The 27434-nt window shown below is 39.1% G+C and overlaps 1 non-coding gene across 1 annotated transcript; it reads right to left on the bottom strand.

Moving 5' to 3' along the window:
- Window positions 1-16566: 16566 nt before the first annotated feature.
- On the bottom strand, window positions 16567-16675 carry LOC136462151 (small nucleolar RNA R71). The gene has a single exon (XR_010760669.1). It is a non-coding gene; the product is annotated as a small nucleolar RNA R71 (small nucleolar RNA).
- Between the last annotated feature and the right edge of the window lie 10759 nt (window positions 16676-27434).

The following is a 27434-nucleotide window of genomic DNA, read 5'->3' as shown; positions in this document are numbered from 1 at the left end:
TTTGAAATTTGTCCTCAAATATAGTGGATTGAGATGAATACATGCATATCCAAACAAGGCCTTAGGGATTCAATGAAAGTACTAGTACGAAATAGGTTCCCCTATATAACATGAGACGTTTTTAGCCCGATCAGATTTACAATGCTCGGACTTTCTTATGTGTGTAGTACACTTCGAATAGCTATGTGGCTCCTCTGTTAGGCATTAGATCAATGGGAGACTTGATTAGATGAATTCTGTTATGCATATTTACCATACTACTAGATCAGAAAGAGAACCAGAAAGAAACCAGCGGGCAAAACCAACCAACATGGGCTAGAAAATGGATACCAAATGACCAAAGGACCTAATCCACACCATGCTCAACAACATTTAACCCACACAATCACAATGTCTATGTTAACTTTTGTTGAACTTTGTATTAGGTGGGTTACACTCTGTCTAGCCACTATTGGTTGCTTTTGCCTATAGTTCTCTTTTTGATCTATAGTATACTAATGGTGTTTGCCCTTTTTTATCAGAGGATGTGGGTGTACAGGTGTTGAAATTTTCTAGAGCCTAAGACAGTCTGACCCTAGGAAATATAGATGATCCGGATCACTAAGTCAATGGACAATGAAATACCATGATGGCAACTATTAGGGGCCATCCAACTAGTCTATAGAACCCAACAATTAGTTCATGATAAAAACATGTATTGACTAATAAAACAACTAATTGGCTAATTTTTAGCCATGGCTAACTAGTTGCAGTTCATCCAAACAGAGCCTAAGACAGTCCGGTACTTAGAAATCTTGATAGGCCGAATAATAGTATTGACGAAACAACAAATTACGGATCATGTCAACTTTTGCACCAAGTTCACTGCCTCCATCCTCCATTTGTCTTGCGCACCTCCACCTTGAGCTTAGCTTCATCATGCTCTAGCTCCTCCTCTCGTTCCTCATCAGTTGTCAATGTTATAGGTGGCCTCGTGGATCACACTAAAGAAGTAGGTGTCACCGAAGTGGAGGTTGTTGTCAGCACAGAAGGTGCCCCACTCATACTTGAATGACCCTCGCAAGACTTTGTTCATGTGGGTCCTCTCCAAGCCGACAAACCTAGGACTGCCTAGCCAACTGTAGCTCATCCATGCACCGCTGGTTGTATTCATGCGCTCGCTCAAAGTCCACTGGCACGTTCTTTGCCTCGCACAAAAAAAAGACTGATGACAAAGAGGACAATGGTAACTTGCAACATCATCAGTACGTTCTGCGTCTTGCACTGAGTGCTCACCAGATACTTTGCTTTGAGGTGGTGTAGCAAAATTGACCAATTTATAAGAGCACAAGTACAATGGCAGCCCGCAAGCGGTCGCACTATCATACTTGAGCCTAGATAAACTCGGTAGTCCATCGAGTACCACGAAGGGTCTCGATTGACCATCAACATACAACCAAGATCAGTACATGATTCAACATACATGTCACACATTACATAAAGTTCACAAATACAGTTCATCCATCATAGTACGAATTTAGGTTATTACAAACCAAGTTCAGTAAAATAGTCAGCGGAAGCAAATTAAAAGTTTGAAACCAACATCTGCAACATTGTTTAAATATAGTGTTAGCTCACAATCACACTTCCACAAAAGTATAAGAGAGGGATTTATAAGAGATGCCTGCCTAGGGCTTACTCCTCATCCATGGTAGGACAGAAGTAGTTCTTGCAATAGCCATGATAAACTATACCATCTGCAACAATGGGAATAAAAGCCCTAAGTACGAGATGGTAGTCAGCTAAACTTACCCATCATAAACTAAAAATAAAGTGACTCCAAGGATTATGCAAGGCTTTATAAGTGGAGCTAGCTTGACAACATTTTGAATAAAAAGCGACTAATTCAGTTGTACAATTATAATTCGGTTAACAAGTTAAATATAGCTATTCATCTCTAGATTAGCAACTAACCTATGCCAGACATGTGATATATCATTTAGTAGCATACAATAGTAACCATAGATGGAATCACATGAGTTAACATACACATAGACTCCACCTAGCCTCCATTTACATTACCCCATGGTTCTTTTCCATTATAGCAAATATAGCCAACCGTGCTTCGGTATCCACGTATATCTCGTAGGTGACAGGAAATCACCCAACTTCTACCAGTCTAAGCATGGCTAAGCAAATATTCGATCCTAGACCTATACAGGGTTAAAGATATATGTATCTAGACAAGGTAGTTCTATGCATCAAGTATTTCCAATCAACTCTTATAACCTAATGCATTAAACATAAAGGACTCAAGTGATATTTTGTAAAACATGGGAGGCTTAAAATGCTTCGAGGCTTGCCTTTGAGGAAAGAGGTTGGCCTATAATCTAGGCACTCATGGAGGTCCTCAAGAGTTTGCTCCTCTTCTTTTGGAGCTATGGCCTGAGATGTTTCCTACTGTTCCTCCTCTTCTTCTTCGTTGAACTCTAAAAGAGTTATCCCTTCGGACGATCCTATATGCTTGAGCATGAAATAAGATATCATGGATGCATATATAATGACATGTATGATATGATATGGTGGGATGAAATGCATCTTCATAAGTGTTTTCAACAACATTGCATTAAGGTGATTACAAGTTGCATCTTATTTTACTGAGTAGGTGCATATCTCTTCTCTAGTAACTAAACAAATTCTCATCTAAGCAATTTTTTGTACTATAAGACAGCAGCCACTTGTTTTGACCATAACTGGAGTTATACACATCAAAATAATACGGTTGTGGACATTATGGAAATATTATAAAATTTCCTACAACTTTCTTTTAATCATCTTAATGTGATTCAGTAGTTATCTAGGTCAAACAATTCAATCATTTAGATCTCTTCAGAGAGCAAGCATTTCTGATAGCAAAATTCTAACTTCTATAATTCTTAGACCATAAGTCCTATGATTATGAAAATTTAACAGAAGGTATATAAGTAAGTTATCTACAACTTTGTTATTAACAAGTTTCATAGAAAAGGTCATTATCATCTTGAAATTATTACCACAACAGAAACTATATATGTAGCAATCTAGTTGAATTATAAGGCAATAATTAACTAGCTGCCTATAAACAAATACTTCTAAGCTTACTAATAGTATCAATAGATTATATGCATCACACACACCACATAAAACATCATGGTTAAGCCTAACTAATTTATTTATATTCAATTATTAATTTCCTTAGATAATAAGGTGATTTAAAGGATAAATATTTACATTGCTTAGTAAATTCTAAGAAAATTATAGTAGCCTACAAATGACCCTAATAGTCTACTGTACAAATTTCATGTTATTTGGATAAGTATAGCTACTTATACAAAAATGACAAGTTACATATGCTTATTTTAGCAAAAATAGTTTTGCATAGTGAAAAGTGTCAAGCAACAGATTTAATATTTTTCTTACTTTGCTACTAGCATGGGAATACTATGTAAAAATTTGTATGCTCATATGTTATGTATGTTTACCCCAATTAATTTTACTAGAAACTAGCAATTAATTAGGATTAAATATGAAGACCATATTACAAGTATGCTCCTATAGGTTTAATATTTTCCTAGCTAGAGCACGTCAACACAAGACCATCAAAATTGGAATCACAATTTTATCACCTTTCTAGCTCAAGTTAAGCAATTTACACGATATGAACACATTTAGAAGCACTTATCTTGCTCAATTTAATTATCCTAGAAAAATACCATAAACAGTAGATTTCATATTTTTATCAAATAGTACACTTTAAGATGAATCCAACAAAATTTGCTTCACCACATTTGGATACTCCTAGCTCTAGATATGAATTTTTTTAAGTTTGCATTCAAATCTATGAAAATAAATCAAGAAAAACATTTCAAAAACCGACTAATAGCAGGGACTCGCGAGTCAATGGGACCCACATGTCAGCGACACATAGAGCAGGGTGCGGCTTGACTGGCAGTAAACTCATCGACGACGAGGTCACCGGCGGCGAGGTCGCCGGCGTCATGTTCCTCACTCTCTTGCGCACCTGCTGGTATCCTAGGTTTGCTCGAAGGATCATCGTCGCTAGCTCACCGGCGAGCATGGCGGCTCGGTAGCGGCGTGCGGTGGTGCTTCTAGCCATCCTCGGCAATGGCATGGCTAGGCGAGTGTGGCTACAACATCTATGAACCCTAGCGGAGCTCTACGGTGCGGATCGAGCCATGGTGAAGTAGCGGTGAGCTTCAGCCATGTGCATGGCGGCACGACGGCGCATAGAGCATGGTGGTGGTGTCACCATTCTAAAGAGACGGCGATCGAAGGTAGGTCTCCATCATCAAGGAAAGTGCAACACCTCTAGGTGACATGGTAACGAGTACCAGAATGGGCTAAGGGTGGCTAGTGAAGGTGGCGGTGACAAGTGCATGCTTGTAGCCATGGCGGACACACACGGTGGCGTCGCACGTTCCCGCGTGATGGCGGCGGTAGTGGTTAAATAAACGACGATGTTAGCATCTATGACCTAAGATGATAGAACCAGGGAGAAGGAGGTAGGAGGAGCAGTGGATAAGGCTAGCCACGGTGAGCTCTGAGCTCAGCGACGCTCTATGACCATGGTGGCGATAGCAATAGCCCAAGGCCTTTACCTTGGCTCGAGCTAAGGCAATGGTAGGTTGGCGAGGTGGAGGAGGTGATTGCCAAGTGATGTGCATGAGCAATCACATAATGGCGCGGTGATAGTGGCGTGTGAGCGCAGCGGAGCTCAGTAATGGCGATGGTGGTGCTCGGCTTACTGTTGCGGGTAAAGGAGAGGTAGAGAGAGGGTGAGAGAGCGAGGGTGAATGAGTGCGGTGGCTTTGCCTCCTTTATCTCCCCTTGCTAGCCCGACCAGCTAGGCTAACACCGGCGTGCTGCTGCCACATGGCACGTGCAGCCATGTGCGGTCGGCCACAACGGCCAGCCAATTCAAATTGATAGTGCTACTTCATTCCTCTATATCTCCTAATCCAATTCGAGTTAGCAAAATTGGTATTAGTAAAAATTGTAGAGCTATGTGAGATATCCAACTTTGCTTTAGGAACCATCATCTAATTCTCAATGGTTTTCAAACTACAAAGCTCCAAAGTGGACTACATTAAAACTAAAACTCAGTTAAAGACTTAGAGAAATGGAAAACCCCAAGTTAGTACTTAATTAGCCACCTAAAGTCCTTAACTAGGCATAAAGGAAAGTGATCACTGGCACACTTTAGATTCAAACTCTAGGTTTTAAACACCTATATAGCTATAAGTTGCTAAAAACTAGTTTTGGAAAACAAAGACCTTTGTTTTAAATACACATGTGGCAATTAATGTTGAATCTTGCTCTAATGCCAGTTGTAGCAGAACCGACCAATTTATAAGAGTGCAAGTACAATGGCAGTCCCGCAAGCGGTCGCACTATCATACTGGAGCCCATATAAACCTAGTAGTCCGTCGAGTACCACAACTAGAGTTATACACATCAAAATAATATGGTTATAGACATTCTAGAAAGCTTATGAAATTACCTACAACTTTCTTTTAATTATTTTAATGTGATTCAGCAGTTATCTAAGTCCAACAATCCTAATCTTTTAGATCTATCTAGAGAGCAAGCATTTCTAACAGTAGAATTCTAATAGCCATAGTTCTTAAACCATAAGGCCTATGACTATGAAAATTTAGCACAAGGTAGATAAGTAAGTTGTCTATAACTTTGTTTTTTAACAAGTTTTATAGAAAGGATCATTATCATCATGGAATCGTCACCACAACAAAAACTACATATATAGTCATCTAGTTGAATTATAAAGCAATAATTAACTAGTTGCCTATAAACAAATACTTCTAAGACTAACTAATAACATCAACAGATCATATGCATCACAAGCACCACAGAAAACATCATGGTTAAACATAACTAATTTATTTATATTTATTTATTAATTTCCTTAGATAATAACGTGATTTATAGGATAAATAATTATAGTGCTTAATAAATTCTAAGACAATTATAGTAGCCTACAAATGACCTTAATAGTCCACTATACAAATTTCATGCCAATTGGATAAGTGTAGCTACCTCTATAAAAATGACAATTTACATAGGCTTATTTTAGCAAAAATAGTTTAGCACAGTGAAATGTGTCAAGCAATAGATTTAATATTTTTCTTACTTTCCTCCTAGCATGAGAATACTATGTAAAACTTTGTATGATCATATGTTATGTATTCTTGCCCCAATTAATGTCACTAGAAAATAGCAATTAATTAAGATTAAATAGGAAGACCACATTACAAGTATGTTTACTATAGGTTTAATATTTTTCCTAGCTAGAGTATGTCAACACAAGACCAGCAAAATTGGAATCATATTTTTATCACTTTACTAGCTCAAGTAATGCATTTTACAAGATATAAACTACTTTAAAAGCACTTATCTTGCTCAATTTAATTCACCTAGAAGCATACCCTAAATAGTAGATTTCATATTTTTATAAAATATTACACTTCAAGATGAATCCAACAAAATTTAATTCACTTCATTTGGATACTCCTAGCTCAAGATATGAATTTTTGAAGTTTGCATTCAAATTTGTGAAAATAAATCCAGAAAAACATTTCAAATGCTGACTGACAGCTGGGACCCACGAGTCCACGAGACCCACCTATCAGCGACAAATAGAGCAGGGGCATGGCTTGACTAGCGAAAAGCTCACTAACAACGAGGTCACCGGTGGTAGCATCACCAGTGTCGTGTTCCCCACTCTCTTGTGCACCTACGGGTACCCTAGGTTTGCTCGGAGGGTCACCAGAGCTGCCTCGCCGGCGAGCATGGTGGCTCGACGGTGGCATGTGGCGGTGGACTCATTGTCTCCACTGATGGTGAGCCTAGGTGAGAACTACTATGGTATCTACAAACCCTAGCGAAGCTCTACGGCATGGATTAGGTCAGGGTGGAGCGGTGGCCGAGCTTGGCCGCGTGCATGGCGGCACGACGGCACGAGCGCAATGTCGGCACAGCAGCATTCTGCTCTGATGAGGCCGACATTGGCCTTAGGCTCTTGCCTCAAGTTAGACCTAGCTCTAACCTAACCATAACATCTAGAAGCACATGAGGAAGAAAATCGAGCATGCACAACCACGACAGTGTGCATGGTGGCGCCGCTCTTGGCTCACGGCGGTGGAGCTCATGTTCCGGCATCGGTGACATGGTAGCGGCTCAACAAGCTACGGCTATAGCTTCTAGGACCTACGATGAAGATGAATTAAGAGAGAGAGATGGGAGAAGCAGTGGATAGGGCTAGCCACGGCGAGCTCAAAGCTCGGCGGCGCTCCATGACCTTAGCGGCGATGGTGATGTAAAATGTCGCATTACCTGGGCTCTAACTAAGGCAATGGCAGGTTAGCAAGGTAGAGGAGATGATGGCAGAGCTGTGTAATCAAGTAATCACACAATAGCGTGGTGGTGGTGGCATGTGAGCTTGACGGAGCTCAGTAATGGCGACGGCGGCGCTCGGCTTGCTCTAGCAGGTGAAGGAGAGGCAGAGAGAGGGCAAGAGAGCGAGAGTGAGTGAGCATGGTGGCTTCGCCTCCATTATCTCCCCCTACTGGCCTAACCAGTCAGGCCAATGCTAGTGTGCTACCACCACATAGCGCGGGTGGCCTAACACGGTCGGCCATGTCAGCCAGTCGATTCAAATTGGCTAAGTCCAATTTGGCAGACTGACAGCGCTACTTCGTTCTTTTATATCTCCTAATCTAGTTTGAGTTAGCAAAATTGGTATTAGTGAAAGTTGTAGAGCTATGTGAGATCTCCAACTTTGCTTTAGGAACCATCATCTAATTTCTAATGGTTTTCAAACTACAAAGCTCTAAAGTGAGGTACTTTGAAACTAAAAACACCTTCAACACAGAAAAATTTCAAGTTTTAAAAACAATATTTTGTTGATAATTGTGAGCTCTATTTGACCATGTTAGACACTGAATTAGCTCAGGACCCTTAAATAAAGTTTGTTTCCCTTGATGAAAACTACAACTTTTATTTAGGTCACATAGCCATGCAAACAATCTAAGCTACTATTCAACTTTGGTCAAACTAGTATCATGAAAATGGCATTTCAAATGAAACCAACACTTAGAAACAAATTTGGTCTGTGTCATGAATATAAACATTGTTCAATTTATTATTCTAGATGTGTCTAAGGTGCTTTCATGACCTCACAACCATCTGATACATTGGTCATACATGGTTGCAAGCATAAGCATATATATATAATCAACATTTCATGTGACGATGTATAAAAATGAGATGAAATTTCATATGCTCATGTTCATGAATGCTTGGATGATGCTTGTGCTCATAAAATGCAAATGTCCAATGAAATGCTTAACACTGGGGTGTTACAGCCCCTCCCCCTTATAGGAATCTTGTTCTAAAATTTGAAAGACCTACCATTCCTCATAAAAGGCGGGATAAACCTCACGTAAATAATCCTTCCCATTCCCATGTGGCATCTTGTTCATTGTAGTTATTCCACACCACCTTGTAGAACTTAATGACTTTGCTTCGGGTTACTCTTTCCATTTCTTCTAGCACTCAGATTGATTTCTCTTCATAAGTTAAATCCGATTGGAGCTTAACATTGGTGGGTGCAATGGATTCCTCAAGTAGGCAAAGACATCTTTTCAACTATGAAACATGGAAGACATTGAATATTGCACTCATCTCATGAGGAAGTTGTAACTTGTAGGCAACATTTCCTTTCCGTTCAATAATCTGGTATGGACCTACACACCTTTGAGTTGTAACTTGCGCAAGCTTCCTTTTTACTCCAAATCTCTACACTCCCTTCATGGGTGACACTATTAAGTATACATAGTCTCCCACTTCAAAGGTTAGTGGTCTTCTTCTTTTATCAGCATAACTCTTTTGTCTAGACTGAGTTGCTTTCATGTGTTGTTGGATAATGCGTACTTGCTCTTCAGCTTTAGTGACAAAGTCAATGCCAAAATATCTTCTTTCTCCTGGCTCAATCCAATTCAAGGGAGTTCTACATTTTTTACCGTACAAGGCTTCAAAAGGAGCCATCTTGATACTCACTTGATAACTATTATTTTAGGAGAACTCAGCTAAAGGTAGCCATTTCTCCCATGAATCCTTGGAAGATATAACACAAGCTCTCAACATGTGTTCTAAAATTTGATTCACTCGCTCGGTCTGTCTAGAAGTTTGTGGATGGTATGTTGAACTTCTAATTAGTTTGGTTCCCAAGGCCTGCTGCAAGTGCTCCCAAAAACGAGCTATAAACTATGGTCCTCGATCTAAGATTATGGCGCTTCGTACTCCATGTAGTCCTCATGATCTGAGAAATGTACAACTCAGTGTACTTCCCCGCGTGATGCGCTGTGTTAACTGATATAAAATGTGCTGACATGGTGAGGCGATCTACAATGACCCATATGGAATTGTGACCTTGCTGTGTCATTGGAAGCCTATAATAAAGTCCATACTTATTTCCTTCCATTTTTGGCCTAGAATAGGCACCAGCTAAAGTAATCTAGCAGATTTCAAATGAATGGCCTTGACTCTACTGCAATTATCACACCTAGCTACATAGGCAGCGATTTCCTTCTTCATCTTGGCCCACTAAAAACAAGTTTTCAAATCTTGATACATTTTACTACTACTCGGATGGATAGACAACTTGGATGAATGAGCTTCATCTAAAATTTGATTTCTAAGCACACGGTCTTTTGGTACCACAAGTCGGTCCTTAAACCATAGCACACCTCTTTCATCCAACAAAAAATGCTTGGTTTTCTATTCTTTCATCTTTCTCTTAATGTGAAATACACCTACATTTGTCTTCTGCAGTTCTATGATTTTGCTCTTAAGTGAGCAACTGATAGTGATATTGTGCAACACAACCGGATGTAACAAATTAAATCCATCTTCCAACAAGGCTTCCAAAGTGTTGCAATGAGATCTCCGATGAAGTGCATCTGCTACAACATTGGCCTTTCCTGGATGGTAGTGCACTTCCAAATTATAGTCCTTGATCATCTCTAACCATCTTCGCTGCCTTATGTTTAGCTCAGGTGGAGTGAAGATATATTTGAGACTTTTGTTGTCAGTATATATGTGACATACGTTTCCCAACAAGTAATGTCTCCATATCTTCAACGCATGAACAACTGCTACGAGCTCTAAATCATGAGTAGGATAATTGACTTCATGCTTTCTCAAATGTCAAGAAGCATAGGCAATAACTCGACCTTCTTGCATAAGCACACACCCCAAACCTATACCCGATGCATCATAGAACACATCGAAAGGCTTTTCAATGTCGGGTTATGCTAGAACAGGAGCTGTAGTTAACAAGGTCCTTATGGTGTGAAAAGCGGCTTCACACTCTAGCATCCAATTAAACTTTTCATCATTCTAGAGTAGTCTAGTTTTGGGCTTAGCTATCTTGGAGAAATCAAGAAGGAAACGATGATAGTAGCCTGCTAGCCCTAGAAAACTCCTAACTTTATGAACCAAAGTCGGGGCCTTCCAATCCATGACCTCTTGTACTTTATATGGGTCTACAAAAATTCCATATTTAGATAAGATGTGATCCAAGAAGGATACTTTGCTCAACCAGAATCCACACTTGCTGAATTTAGCATATAACTTATGTTCCCTCAATCTAGACAAAACAACTCTTAGATTCTCTACATGGTCTACCCCATTCTTTGAGTAAATCAAGATATCATCGATAAACACAACCATGAACTTGTAGAGCTCGGGTATGAATAACGAATTCATTAAGTACATGAAGTAGGCAGGAGCATTTGTCAGTCCAAAAGACATGACCAAATACTCATACAAGCTGTACTTAGTGGAGAAAGCTGTTTTAGGTATATCCTCTGGCCTGATCTTAATCTAATGATAGCCAGAACTCAAGTCAATCTTAGAGAATACCTTTGCTTTTGCCAACTAATCGAACAACATATCAATATAGGGGCAAATAATACTTGTTCTTAATGGTCACAACATTAAGCGACCTATAATCCACACACATTCTCAAAGACTTGTCCTTCTTCTTTACAAATAAAGCTGGACATCCCCATGGAGATGAACTAGGTTGAATGAGACCTTTGTCCAACAGTTCTTATAACTAAATTTTAAGTTTAGCTAACTCATTTGGTGGCATCCTATAGGGTGTTCTTGAGATAGTTGTCGTACTTGGCACTAACTCAATCTTAAATTCTATGTCCCTATCAGGCAATAAATCCAACAACTCATCTGGAAATACATTCGAAAACTCACAAACCACTGGAATATCACAAAGGGTAGTGGCTTGGATAGCACAAGACAAGTTTTGGAGATCAAAACTTTGGGGAAGTGGTACTAGAAAAGCATTACCTCCCTTTGGTTCTCTCAGCATAATTGTTTTAGTGCTAGTGTCAATGAGAACCCCATGATCGCTCATCCATTTTATGCCTAAGATCACATCTATGGCTAATCGGGGTAATAGTATCAAATCCATTGTGTACTTGCTCTCTTGTATCGAGATGAGCACATTTCTGACTATCTAATTTGTAGAGATAGTAGCCCTAGCTGAACTTATACTATAACCACCCTTGTTTATCTCAATTATTTTTTTATCATACTTAGATGCAAATGCTTGGCTCATAAATGAATGAGAAGCTCTAGAATCAAATAAAATAATGGTGGGATGTTTGTTAATAAGAAACATACCGGCGGTGATAACTTCTCCCATAGGAACTTCTTCAACAACTGTGTAATGCACGTATCTAGGACGTGCCTTTGGATTTGCCTATTTCTGATTACCCTGGTTTTGATTGCCATTTTTCTTGGGATGCCTTGGACCAATGGCCTAACTGATTGCAGTTGATCGGCCTCATATCCTTTAGATCTGTCAGTTCATTTTGTTACAACACGATGTTATCTAACTTGAACGATGGTTTATGCTTCATCAACTATTCTTACTTCGATCTTGATCATGCATAGTATACGGTTGAGGCATGAATAATCTTGAAGAGGTTTGCTGGCTAGTTGAATCTAGTTTATAGTTCACCATTATGGCTATAATGATCCGGTCAATCCCCACTGATGGCACTGTAGATTGGGGGATGCTAGTTAGTAAATCTATTCCTGGTTAGACGTGACCTTAGCTGTTTGCTCTGCTTGCATTGACTAAGTAGTTGATCGCCTATGCGTTAACGCCTACGGTGTGCATCCATAATTCTATTAAGTGTGAATAGATCTATGTGCTCTGAGGGCTGATTCATCGTCTTTTTCATGGCTGCATTGATCTGGTCAAACCCCACTATTAGGGATAGCGGGTTGAGTCTAAGGAGTCCACAGGTTTTTTCATGCAAAATAGTCGATTGTTCACACATTGTAGTCCTTTTCACCTAAATCGGCTATTTTAGCCCATTCATCTGAGCCTTCATGTATAGCATATCTTTCAAAAAGCCTGTCGAAGTATGGATGTGTTTGTGGATTCTTCGGTTTAGTTTGTTACTATCATCATAGCTGCCATCGATCTAGTCAAACCTCACTGTTGGTGGTAACAGATTAGATTCAGAGCGTTTGTAGATCCATTCGTATCAGATAGTCGATTCGTTTGTGTGCTATATCTTGTCCTTATTTGATTCATCGGCTTAATGGTTTACACTAGCAATATCTATCTAGCTGATGATCTTATTTACATATACGTGTATTGTACCTATCGATATGAAATTAATCGCTACTCATAAGGTTTATAGTCTGTAACAGCCGATTTCTATGTGGATCAGCTATTCAGTCACTCTTACCATATGGCTACTCCTAAAGCAGCACACTTGGAACTGTTTGGGCACAGACCGGCAGGTTCCACCTTAAATTACTAAAAAACTTTCTCTCCTTATCAATTTTAGGGTCAAATTGATTGGCACGTCTCGGGAGGAGTATGCAGGATTGACTATGCCTGTGTTGAAGCTAGGTGAATCTCTAGCTCCTTCGAGCAGACCCTGCTGGCTTGCTCATGTGCCTGGCACGAGACAAATTTCTGTGCCGACACGGTCAACATTCCAGACATACTCGGTTCTGATCGGTATTTTTTGACTTCTACTTAGACTTGCTGACTATAGGGTGATTTGTTCAATACACCAACATGTCATAAATTCACAGTAGATTCTAATGATGGTTTTCATTTCAGATTACATGTGTTACAAGTGCAAGGCCTCAATAAGGCATATTACAATCCAAACACTCTACAACTTACTCGGTAGGAGGTACCTGACTCAATGTACTTGGTTCTTTGAACAAACTACCTATACATCCGAGTCAGGAGAGAAGTGCAGCTCTGCCTAGCCTAAGAATTTGCATGCAGCGGAGAACTGTGGACAATTCTTGTACATGCAAAGGAATCAAACTCATGGAACCCACAACATGGTGGCTAGTATGCAGGAGGTGCTAGTTGGACATGCATCCTACAAATCCCAACCCTCAGCATCTAGACTCACTCGAATCAACAACCAACCGTTCATGGATAGACGTCGAGTGGCGCCGTGAAGAACTGACATGGGACTATGTATTGCATGATTGCAATACATAGTAACAAGAGTTCTTCTAGCTATGGTTCTAGGCTACTCTACTCTTCACAATTCTAGGACTAGCCTACCTCTAGTCCCTATAATAAGAGTTCTTCTAGTTGCAAGATTGTAGTCTATCTGCTATACCGACTACTCCTAGGGGCTTAGACATTTCGGATACAATCACATTCACTACAGGTGGATTTTGGGCTGGCAAGTTTTGAACTTGTGATCTTCTATGTTTGATCCTTGGAGCTAGCGGATGGTTCATCATAGACTTGGTTATGTAGTTGGTTGTGCCTAGAAGATAAATCTTCATGAGCACATAGTGCGTGTTGAGTCAATTCTATAGTACATAGTACAAGATTCTGTTTCATCCCATGTGACTCTATAGTACACTAAAGGATAGTCCTCTTTCATAGATGTTCATGTGCAATGTCAGATGGATGATTGCTTGCTTTTATCAAAGTGGCGGCAATATGGGGGCCCTATTGATGTGGCTTCCCGCCTAAAGCTTTGTTATTGCTAAGTAATCTTAAGATTCTTCAGTCTATGCTTCTCCAATTACCAAGTACTCTATTCTCAGGGGCTGCAGCATCATGGTTTCACAGACAATTTTCCTTGCTCGCCAGTCAAGTTATTTTATCATACCTCTGAGAAGGCTTTTATGATCCTATATTTGAGTACTGAGTACTTAGATTTAAGCTCAGGGGCTTTGGGATATTGTTGACGGTAGTTAACAACCATTATAGACCATCAATAAAACATGTATAAGGGCATAAATATGATCACCAACAAAGGTCTATAGGGTTTAAACTAACAAATTCCATGAGTTTTGGTGAATTTGTGATTTTCTACAGGGTTTATCTAGAAACTGTCAAGGTGGATCTACATGTCAAATTTAATTGTGCTTATCCATCGTGAAACGGACACTAAAAGGTTCTAGAGAACACCAGAGGACACCATGCCAAGGTAGAGAGTGAGGGGCTACCAGGTGGGGCTGTTCAGACCCACCTATAGGCTGCCTGGCCTTTGGGGCCCACCATTAGCCTCCGCATCGCAAAGTCGGTTCTCCACCGCCTCCTAGGTTGCATCTATGCTGTTCTTTAAGTCGGTTTGATCTAAGGGCTCACGTTGGATGCTACGGGCTATATATACCAGTACCTAGCACACCCTGAGAAAATAAGTCATTTTGAGAAGACAGAAACCCTAATCATCTTCAGAGCTCTAGCAATTTTATGGCACAACTAGTTAGGCTAGGTCTAGAGGGAGGCAAGCAGGCTTTGCTTGGATTCCCGATCATGTCAAGAGCGTGGTTCGGTATGCTCTTTGTACCCCTCTCTTTTGTATCACCATTATTTTTATATGCTTGCTACAATTGTTATGACATTATTAGTATTCATCTCATTTATGTTCTTCATTATAATGTCCATCGTCTACTTTGAATATATACTTGGTATAGCTAGTTTATCATCATGTTCATGCATAAGTTCATACAGAGCTCATCCTAAGGTACCATGGGTGGGTGGTCAACATTGTGTAAGCATGGAGCTTATACGTTGTTTGCCTGTAGATATACCCTATATTCTGGGTCATATGGTAGATCGTGGACGGGACACTCCCATTGTCCTTTGTAGTCCACTCCTCGATGTAGGTATCACGTAGGATCAGATTACAATGGGGGACAAGCTCTGTTCTTAATCTCCCTTAGTAATATCCCTTATATGTAGATATGAAGATGATCTTAGCTATGATTACTAGGTGTAATTGCACTAATCAATGTATGCTTTCACTTGTAATTAAGAATAATTTAGGAATTATTCCTCTAATATTCTACCTGACCATGCTAATGCCATAGAAAGGAGTACTCCAAGTGCTTTATCATTATCATTGATAAATAATTATCATATATATATCTTATCCTATGACTTACCCCTATTATGAGTAGAATATTGGTTATGGTTTACTTCTCCATCAATAGTATAAGTTATCAATATATGTCCATGCTAGACCTTCCCTGTGGTAAAAATATAAATAATGATACCTGGAATACTCTAGGGTAAAGTGCTATAATGGTATATTATCTGTGCACTTGCATATTCTTTTTATCTTATTATATATATTCTCTTTCTAGTCACATGAGATATTAAAGTACTTCTTAGTGTCATTCTAGAAGTGGCACTAGGTAGTACCAAAAAGCATTTCTGGCACCAACACTAGGGATGACAACTTACTAGGAGATGCTAAGAAATGTCAATAACATAGGGTGACTACTTATACAAGTGACACGCTAATAAATACCAACAAACATTTTTGGCGCTATTGCCGGGTATGGTAGCTAGGCAAAGAAAGTATTGATAAACTGATACTTATTGATGTGATCGAGATAACCATTGACCCCAGCTCAAGCAATATTACCCTTGTTCTGTCTACTTGTGTATCTTATGCAGGGTAATGTATGACCGATTTTGACCTTTCAACAAACTGCGTTGACAATCCAAAAGCATTACTTAAGAGGACTAAGGCTAAACTTAAAAAGGTTTTAGCTTTAGATTTGTAAGGCAACCGGATAAGGCGAAGCTTAACACCAGAATTTGAAGCCATAGCTAACAAGACTCTCCCTGAATTCTCTGCTCCAACTATAGCCAACATCTGAACTGGACCAATAGTCAATGTTGGAGAAAATGGATTAAGCTTAAGCCAACCCTCATCAACATGGTGCAAGCGAGCCAGTTTTGTGGAAAGCCACATGAAGATGCGAGTGCACATCTCCAACACTTCCTGGAAATCTGTAGCACTTTCACCATCAAAGGAGTAACCAGATACTCCATACTACTTCGCCTTTTCCCATTCTCACTCTTGGGGAAGGTGAAGCAATGGTTCTACACCAACAAAGATAGAAATACTACATGGGATAACTGCTCCACTGCCTTCCTAGCATAGTTCTTTCCCATGGGTAAGACAAATGCTCTACGTGGGAGAATTTCAAGTTTTCAGCAGCAACATGATGAATTTGTCCCTGAGGCATGGGAACATTTCCAAGATTACATTATAGAATGTCCTCATCATGGGATGGAGAATTGGCTACTCATGAAGACTTTCTACCATGGGTTGACCAACAGTACCCAGTGAGACTATGGATGTTGCTGCTGGAGGTGCATTCCTATTACTCACCATACTAGCTGCAATAGCTCTTGTAGAGAAGATGGCCTCCAACCAAGGTTGGAATGAAGAACATCTCTAGACCCGCAAGAGAGGTGGAGGTATGCATCAACGCAGGGAGGTAGATATGCTTGTCTACTAAGATGGACCTACTGATGAAGAAGCTCAAAGATCGAGCTAATGAGAAGCAAGAAGTCATGCACATTCATGATTCCCACATGACATGTGAAGTATGTGGAAACACTGGACATTCAGGGAATAGCTATCCTAGAACCCATGAGGATGTGAATTTCGTGAACAACAACTACTATCGTCCTAAAAAAATCAAGGATGGAATCAACAACAGAGACCTGAACTACCAAGGTAATTATCAAGGTAACCCTTAAGGTAATAATTTAATAATTTTAATCAACCACCCTTAAGAGAGTTGATTTCTGGCAAAGCTAAAATTATGGAGGGCTTATCTAGAAAACTAGCTTCCAATGATAGAGTTTTAGAAAATACAAATAACAGAATAGATAACGTCTCCTCTGTTATTAAAAACCAGCATAGCTTTAATAAAATGATAGAATCACAAATAGCTCAGTTGGCTCCTGCTGTTCCTCCGATCGACAAAGGTAAGATTCTGGGGCAACCGAAAGATCTAGAAACTACAAATCTTGTTGATATTCAGAATGCAGCATATTACTGTATACAACCATCGACGGGAAGGTGGATAGATTATACCTTGAACAAAAAGAAGAGCAATCTAGGGAAACCTATCATCCCCATCACCATTGGACCTCACATTTTCCAAGAAGCTATCTGTGACTTTGGAGCAAGTCTCAATATCATGCCTAAAGTAATTTATAAGAAGATTTTAGGAGATCCTTTGTTGTACACAAATATGCGTTTGTAGCTTGCAGATTAGACACTCTACTACCCCAAGGGAGTTCTTGAAGGTGGCATCATACAAGGGGGACAATCATACGTTCCCAAAGACTTTGTGGTTTTGGAAACAGGTGGAGATGAAAGGGCACCCATCATCTTGGGCCAACCTTTCCTAAGCACTATGAAAGCCATCATCTATGTGGACAGTGCCAAGATCTATTTTACAATCAAGGACAAGAAGGAGAAGTTATCATTCAAGAACCACATCTTGCAATCTCCTAGTCATCCACAAATGGCATACCTGCCCGAAGAAACAACAATAACCAAGAAGAAGAACAACTAGAGAAGGAGGAAGAACAAGGTCAGGTAGTCACCAGAAGAATCAGTCAACATGATCAACACACTCCAATCTGAGTACGACCACCTCCTTGCTTCACCTTTCCTTGCCAAGAAGGATGATACTAGTGTACCAACGATCGAGTGTACCATTGGACAAAGAATTTTCCATAAGACCTTCTACGATATTGGATCGGGTGTCAACATAATATCCAAGGCAACATATGAGTATTTGTTTGGTAATGAACCTTTGTTCCCTACATATATGCAATTGTAGATGGCGGACCAATCAATCCAATTTCTGGAGGGGATAGCTAAAGATGTCATGGTAAGAATATATGACCACTATGCCCCTATCGACTTCATGGTCTTAGACATGGGAGAAAAAGAAGTAGATACACCCATCATCTTGGGAAGATTGTTCCTCAACACTACCAACATGATCATCTATGTCGGATCTGGATAAGTCCACTTCCAATTCCCTAGAGAAAAGGTACGCTGTTATTTCAATAGTTATACCACTTATGAACAGCCAAAGAAGAGCCGCTCCAGGAGGAGACATCGATCGTCTCAATGTCAAAGGAACCAACCTCTATGGAATAAATGGGAGGAAAATGAAGAACCTAAAGCATCTACGAAAGATGGATCTACTCCGCCTAAGTTAAACCCATAGTCCAAGTAGGTATGGAAAGAGAAGGTAACATCATCATTGGAATCACCATCACAAGAGGTGCTGTCAACAGGGTCTCTACCACTGAGACCAGGATGATGCACTCGAAGAATAAATGATTCTCTCCAGCCAAGTCCTGTCCGGAGTACTTAAAAATATAAACCCTCACCGTGAGGTAACATTGGTAGTTATCCATATCTACTTTCTAGTATTGCATGAATTATTTTCACTTTAGCATATTTACTTTTCTGCATTTGTCTTGCATTAATAAAAGAAAAATAAAAAGTTTAAGCCCCATGTGAGTAATTTTTATGGTGTATAAACACCCACAGAAATATTCACTGTGGTGGTATAAAAATACTATACATACATATTTTCTTTTCTACATATATAAATAAATAAATAAATCCAAAAATATCAAAGAGACATCCTGCTAGAACTTGCCAATTAGAAAATCTATCTAAACCCACAAGAATAGCTAATCCTCGGATGGCTGACCGCTAACCCCTTATCCTAATCAGTGCCATGAGTTTTTGTGTTCTTGTTGGAGAATTTTACAGGATGATGAGGAGCAATGCCACCTGTTGTTTTCATTCACCCGATGTACATCTTCTCGAATTACTACTACGCTCGCTACATAAGGGACCCAACTTATAGATGGATGAGAAAGACTTCTGCTGGTAGACCTGCTCTAAGAAAGACCACGATAATATCCAGCCTAGGGGAGGAGCATCCCCTGTGTATCTAGATAAGTATTTCTTTCTTTTTGGTTTTATTATTATTAAGTTTCCTTCATGTTAGTTAAAAATAAAAAGATGCATAACAAACTAAAAGAAAATAAAAGTTTATCTTAGCTAGCTATATATATTAAGGTGTGATCTAGAAAAATGAAAACAAAATAAAAAGTGTGTCTAGATTTCTTTGAGTTTGATATTTAAGAGCTAAATAAATAAAATGAACTCTAAGGATAATCTCTTGCAATGGAAATAATGAATAGTTGCTCTATCATAATTCCTTTCGAGTACCTAGTTTTCAGCCTTAAATTATCCCAAGTTTTGGATAAGACTATTTTGATATAAGAATTTGCTCTGAACTTAAAACTTGTGGGTAGCATATGCTTGATCTAAGTCTAGGTAATTGATGGATATGATATGAGAAGGTCTGAGCTGTTATTTATCTTGTTCCTAGTGATACTAGAGTTCTAGAGATTTATCTTTTGAAAAACATAAAAATTCTACATGATGAGTTCCTTGTATAACAAAGCTATATATGATACTTAGATTAGGAAAACTTCCACTCATGTGTGCTCCTTGTTTTGCATTGCGTTTAGTCAAGCTTTGTTGATACCTTATGAGAGGTTTGTCATGCTCTTAAAATCAAGATCACATACACACCACCTACATATGCACTACTCCTACACTGGGGGTAGGCATAAAAACATGCCATTCCATCTAGATCCTCCTAAAAATGTTTCACTCTTACACTGGGAGTGAACACCAAAAAATATACCCTATAGGATATCCACCAAATAAATGCTCTAAGTTCTTGTTGCTATCTCTCAAAGTTTTGTTGCAGAAAAGAAGCATGTGCTATGCAAAAGTTATTCATAAAAAAAATAAAAGTGTTGAAAAAATGGACAAGTGTCCAAGATATCTAAAACAATGGGTACTCAGATGCTCGCACAAAAAAAGAGAAAGAGATGAATAAGATAGCCCATGTTTTCTGGTAAGGTTGTTTCCAAGTTCCAAAAGAGAGATATGTTTTCAAGGAGCATAGTAGAATTAGGTTAGCCACCATATATATATATCCACCATATACACCCACATGCATGCATATCTTGATTTGATTGTATGACTCAACTCTCTTTGGATCCGAAGTTTGACTTTACAATACATGCATTGCAAGTAGCTCTTTCATGCTTTTTCCACTCCTATGAGCTCCACATAAGCTTTAGTTATAGGAAGAGAAAGGCATAACATTATTATTACCTTGGTGAGGATCCACAAATACCACACATATTGAGAGACTTGAGAGTGTCATACAATGGAAGCTCTGAGTTTTATTTTGAAAATCTATGAAAAACTCCAGAATAATGGTTGAGCAAAGAATTTGAGACATAGTGCTTGACTTGATCATTCTATCTTTCTATTTGCTTGACTTGATCATTCTATCTTTCTATTGCTCAAGACCCAAGTGAAGGCTAAGAAGCCCCATGGTTGAAGGTAATATGGGTAAGTTTGAAAGTTAGATCGGTTTATTCTAATCCGGAGGAGAATTCTTGTTTGAACGCATGTGTACTTTTGAGGAGTGAAAAGCATTGAAGCAACTCATGATCCTTTTTTGCTGAGGTTTTGCTTTGCTAAGGGACTAGCAAAGGTTAAGCTTAGGGGAGCTTGTTGACGGTAGTTAACAACCATTATAAATTGTCAATAAAACATGTATAAGGGCATAAATATGATCACCAACAAAGGTCTAGGGGTTTAAACTAACAAATTCCATTAGTTTTGGTGAATCTGTCATTTCTACAGGGTTTATCTAGAAAACCATCAAGGTGGACCTACATGTCAAATTTAATTGCACTTATCCACCGCAAAACGGACACTAGAAGGTTCTAGAGGACACTAGAGGACACCATGCCAAGGTAGAGAGACCTACAGGCCGCCCGGCCTCAAGGGCCCACCATCAGCCTCCGCATCGCAATGTTGGTTCTCCAATGCCTCCTAGGTTGCATCTACGTTGTTTTTAAGTCGATTTGATCCAAGGGCTCACATTAGATGCGCCGGGCTATATATACCAGCCCCTAGCACCCCCTGAGAAAATAAGTCATTTTGAGAAGACAAAAACCCTAATCATCCTCAGAGCTCCAGCAATTCTAGGGCATAGCTAGTTAGGCTAGGTCTAGAGGGAGGCAAGCAGGCTTCACTTGGATTCCCGATCATGTCAAGAGTGTGGTTTGGTATAATCTTTGTACCCCCTCTCTTTTGTATCACCATTATTTTTATATGCTTGCTACAATTGTTATGACATTATTAGTATTCATCTCATTTATGTTCTTCATTATAATGTTCATCGTCTACTTTGATTATATACTTGGTATAGCTAGTTTATCATCATGTTCATGCATAAGTTCATATAGAGCTCACCCTAAGGTACCATGGGTGGGTGGTCGACATTGTGTAAGCATGGTGCTTATACATTGTTTGCCTACGGATACACCCTATATTCTAGGTCATGTGATAGATCACAGACATGACACTCCCATTGAGTCCTTTGTAGTCCACTCCCTAATGTAGGTAGCACGTAGGATCTGGTTACGAAGGAGGACAAACTTTGTTCTTAATCTCCCTTAGTAATATCCCTTATGTGTAGATATGAAGATAATCTTAGCTGTGATTCCTAGGTGTAAGTGGACTAATCAATGTATGCTTTGACTTATAATTAAGAATGATTTAGGAATTATTCCTCTAATATTCTACCTGACCATGCTATGACTATAGAAAGGAGTACTCCGAGTGATTTATCATTATCATTGATCAATATTTATCATATATATATCTTATCCTATGACTTACCCCTGTTATAAGTATAATTTGGTTATGGTTTACTTCTCCATCAATAGTATAAGTTATCAATAGATGTCCATGCTAGACCTTTCCTGTGGTAAAAATATAAACAACGATACCTAGAATACTCTCGGGTAAAGTGCTACAATGGTATATTATCTGTGCGCTTGCGGATTCTTTTTATCTTATTATATATATTCTCTTTCTAGTCACATGGAGTATTAAAGTACTTCTTAGTGTCAATCTAGAAGTGGCACTAGGTAGTACCAACAAGCATTTCTGGCACTAAGACTAGGGATGATAACTTAGTAAAAGATGCTAAGAAATGTCAATAACATAGGGTGACTACTTAAACAAGTGACACGTTAATAAATACCAACAGCTATGTATCCTCAGCTGTTGCTTAAAAACCATTTAGAGAAATTGTGGAAATTTCAAGATTGACCCTCTAGCTATTTGTGCTAGATAGCAAGAGGCTCAGGAGCTACACCCAATGGGTGGGCTTTTTAGGAAAAGCGCACACCATCAGAGTTCTTCAAGAGCACATCATGGTTTCTCTCAAGAAAGTACTCGGATGAAGCTTGATTCTACTCAGTATACTCCTAGAGATTTAAGAAGACTTCTATTGATCAGCCATGAAGAGCTCGGAAGCTTGACGGACCAGGATGATATGGGTTTCCTATTGGACCGACTACTCAGAGGTTTCCTAGGCCAGCCCAAGGTTTGCTTGAAGACATAGAACAAGGTGGCGTGATCTCCAAGTATTCAAGAACCAACCTAGACAAACATTTAGGGAAAGTAGTCTCTGTAATAGAACTAGGACTCTCCAAATGTAATCGACTAGGACTAGAGCAATCACCCTGCCCTCTGACCTATATAAAGAGAGGCAGGCGGAAACCCTTGTACATCAACTCAATCATACAATCCAACGAAAGGCATCACGCCGACTAGACATAAAGGCCATTACTTGAACACGAGGGCCCGAACCAGTATAAAAATCGTTCACCTTTGTGTTTCCCGCTGAGTTCTACATACGCCGAAGCCCACCAAACACTATCCTAGGTAACCCCGTGACAGGTTGTTGGTCATCAAACACCGACAATATCACTCGTAAGTTGATCTAGATACCACTTGTGAATTCTTCATGTTTGAGTCTAGATACCACTTGAAACAACCAAACTAGATATCCATTTGCATTGTTGTCTTGTGCTTGTACTCTTGTTACTATCCTGAGCTTCTAATGTTGACTTGAACTAAATTAATTTGCCTAAGCTTCCAAGTCCAGTTTGAACCCTCTCTAAGCTTCTTCACACTCATTTGGAGGTTATCTTATCGAGGTTGTACTTGTCACTAGTTGTCAATCCAAAATAAATCAAGTACTTGTGCTTACTAGCTCATGAACAAACTCATACACTACCACTAGATTCAACTAATCATTCAAGCAATAATGGTAGGCTTTGAATCTTAAAAATTTTCATTTGTCATGCATGATCCTAATAAGCATATACTATATGCACTAACCACATACTAGGAAGGAATAAAAATAATCATGCACATTACAATGATACATTTGCTATGTTGGAGTAGAGGATAGTCATTTGATTCCAACTCATTACTCCAATAGCAATATGAAGTCCAATTATAAGTTTGGTGAAGACCAACCATCATAGATAGAATCCATTCTTCACCCATATGATTTGAAAACCACTAATGATCAAGTGCACTTTATTGAATTGTGGTTGGCTTGCTCCATCTTTTGCTCATTGCTTGCATGAGAATACCACTTGAATATTCATGAATTGCTTTTTCTTTTGGGTGTTGCTTGCTTTTCTTGATCAACCATTTTGATTGCTTCAACTAAGCATCTCAAATGTTCCTCGGATCACCACTTCCATATTAGCCTTCTAGGTACCACACTTGGTTTACCTACACATAGGTGGCAAGGCCCTACACTAGGGAGAAGTGACCTCTCTCCAAAGAACCATTCTTGATACTCACTTGAAATAACTTGATTGATTGATCCAAGTGATGGACTTAACTTGATGTGTAACCTTGAATCCTTCTTCTTTAAATCCTTTTCTTTCTACTTGTTTAAGTCCTTTTCTTTCTACCAAATGATCTCCAATAGTCATTAGAACTTAAACCTCATCTTCATCTGGAGTTTTGATCTTGATCTTTCAATTTGAGTACCAAATGTGTGTCCAAATACACTCCACAATCAAATGGCCTTGTGCTCATTGCTTGTCAGGCTTCTAGATCAATCCAAAACCAAACTTAGGTACCTCAACCACTTATAATCATGTGTCCAACTTGAGGACCTTTCAATCAAAGTGACTCCAAGTCATTCCAATTATTATCACTTTTCTGGGAGATTCTATACCCTTCAAAGAAATATCTATAACTCTCAATATATAGGTCCAAATACCACGAAATTTCATGAAAATGTGCTTCACTAAGTTATCTAGCATCTATAAAAATTTGAGCTTCATTTGACCTCATATGGACTGCCAGAAATCAAATCTTCCACCACTTCTCTATGCTGAAAACTGCTGCAATAAGTTTGGCAAGATCCACTCCTGAAACTGAAGCATCTCTTATCCAATTCTTATGAAATTTGTACATCATCTTATACCATAAGTCTAAAACATGCATACCAAATTTCAAGCTAATACAAATAGATTTGATCACTCAAACTCAGACTTGATCACAGCTAGCTCAGTTTTTGCAATTTTGGACAGATTTCAATACTTGAGCTATATTTCACCAAATGTGAATCAAACTTGAACTCAACTTGTTGGAATACTTTCACAAGACATAAATCCATTCAATCCACTTACTAAAAGTCATCTTATGAATTTATCCAACTCAAATCAATCCAAACTTGATTACTAATCAATTAATCCATTCAAACATGTCATAGCAAGCAACATATGCATATATATATATATATATATATATATATATATATATATATATATATATATATAATTCAACCAGCTCATATGCACCCAAATGAAATGATCAACAAGAGATACACCTTGGTTAGCTCATGATCATCCAATTAGCAAGCTTGAACTTATATACATGCAAACCAACAAATAATCCAAAAAGTTACCACAACTTGATAAAATGACACTTGTATGTTGTAGCACTTGGACTTCACTAATCTTGCCATGGAAATGGGATAATGATCATCACTTTGCAATACTTGGCTCAACTATATAGTCAACAAGATGAATATCACTTGAACCAAGTCTCCAATGCCGATGGTACCTATAAACAATCATCCACTTTTTGATGTTACCCAAACAAGTTTGGTTCCTCTCAAGTTAGGAGCAACATACCTTAGTTTGAGTAGCGGGATATTTTGCAATAGCAACCATTGTGGTACCATCACCATCCTTCCTAAGCAAAGAATCATCATCAATTGAAATAGGCTTATGAGTGTTACCTATGGGACATGAATTAGGCACGTGTCCCCTTTTCTGGCATGAGTAGCACTTCCTCTTTGATTGAGCCTTTTCTTCCTTTCTCATGTGGTGTTTCTCATTGCCTTGCTTCTCATTGTTTGCTTGAGCCTTCTTCTCAAGCTTGTTTGGACAACCGGAAGCTAGGTGGCCCAAATCTTCACATGCATGACACTTGATGTGAGCCAACTTCTTCTCATCTTGAGTCTTGCTCATCATCTTGGCATCTTGATTATGCATTGGATGCCTTGCCTTTCCACCCCTTCTTATTTTCTTCTTCTTCATCATCAAGTCACTACCATCTTCATGGTTAATCTTGATTTGCTCTTGGGGTGTCTTCTCTTGCTCAACTTGTGGCTTAGGTTGAGGCTCTTCTTTTTGCTTCCCTAATTGCTTGGTTGGGCACATTGAGGTAAGGTGACCCCAAATGCGGCACTTGAAGCATTTGACATGCTTGAGCCTCTCTTGTTCTTTCTTCAACTTAAGCTTTTCTTCATTAGAGCAACCATTTGCAAGATGTCTCACTTCATGGCATTTGAAGCATATGAACTAACATAGCCTCTTTTGTTCTTGCTTCTTCATCTTTCTTTCATTTTTTCTTTCCCCTTTGGTCAAGCTCTTATTAAATCCAGTGCCACTCATATCACCATAGCTTCTTTTGTTGTTCAACATATGCTCGAAGGTGACTTTGGAGTTGTAGCATCTCTCTATCTTGTTGCTCAATTTCTTCACTTCCCTTTTGAGCTCATTGTTCTCCTTTAAAAGGTTAGTCTCATAAGACATAGAAGTAGAACAAGCATCTATGTGTGAAGAGCATGTCATTTCTAATAAATCGTCACAAGAGGTGGATACATGCTTCTTTCCTATGTCACAAGGGTTAGCAACAATATGTGATTGATCAATTGACCCATGTGATGAGCTCTCACTAGTTTTGGATTTTTCATTTGAAAGCTCTTTAGTGAGAAAAACATGGTCTTGTACCAAGTTATCATGAGCAACACTAAGTTTCTCATGAGCCAATTTTAGCTCCTCATGTGAAGATTTAAGAACATCAAGTAAGTGCTTATGTTCTTCACATGAATTCTTTAGAAATGAGTTTTTATTTTCCAATTCCAATGTTCTAGCTTTCTCATTTTCTAAAGACATGGTCATGCTAGCAAGTATACTAACAAGCTCATCATATGAATCAACATGATCAACCACATTAGAATTTTGTACCTTTGTGTCACCTTGTGATATGAAGCAATGTGGTGATGATGGAGAGCTTGTAGTAGCATCATGATCGTAGCTTGAGCATGGACCAACATCATCACCATCAAGTGTGCTTGAGGTAGAATCATCATGTGCATCACTTGTGGCATCATCATCAATCTTGTCATGTGATCTTGTGGTGGTACCATCATCATTGAAAGCATCTAGTGATGAGGATATCACTCCTTTAGATGTACCCATTGATCCTCCAACCATCATGCCAGGTCCAATGATCTGGGCTCGAATGCGTCAACTCAATTTAGAGGTGAGCTCGTTCTTAAGCGATCCTTTTTATACTTTTGAGAATAGACTACTACCTAATGATGTTATATTGCTTAGGAACATTGGAGAGGGTCATGAAGGACTTAGAGGACATGGTAGAGGCAAAGATGACCAGCAAGGATGTCCAATAGGAACCGAAGGCCCGGTCCAATATGATTTCGAGTCTGCCTCGGCCTCCAATACGAGTCTGCCTTAAACTGGTCACCCAGGACGCATCTGGACTCTATTTTTG

The sequence above is a fragment of the Miscanthus floridulus genome, chromosome 6, assembly GCF_019320115.1.
Source record: "Miscanthus floridulus cultivar M001 chromosome 6, ASM1932011v1, whole genome shotgun sequence".
Classification (NCBI taxonomy): Eukaryota; Viridiplantae; Streptophyta; class Magnoliopsida; order Poales; family Poaceae; genus Miscanthus; species Miscanthus floridulus.
The sequence above is the reverse complement of the archived record's forward strand: the minus strand, read 5'-3'. Positions and strand labels throughout refer to the sequence as shown.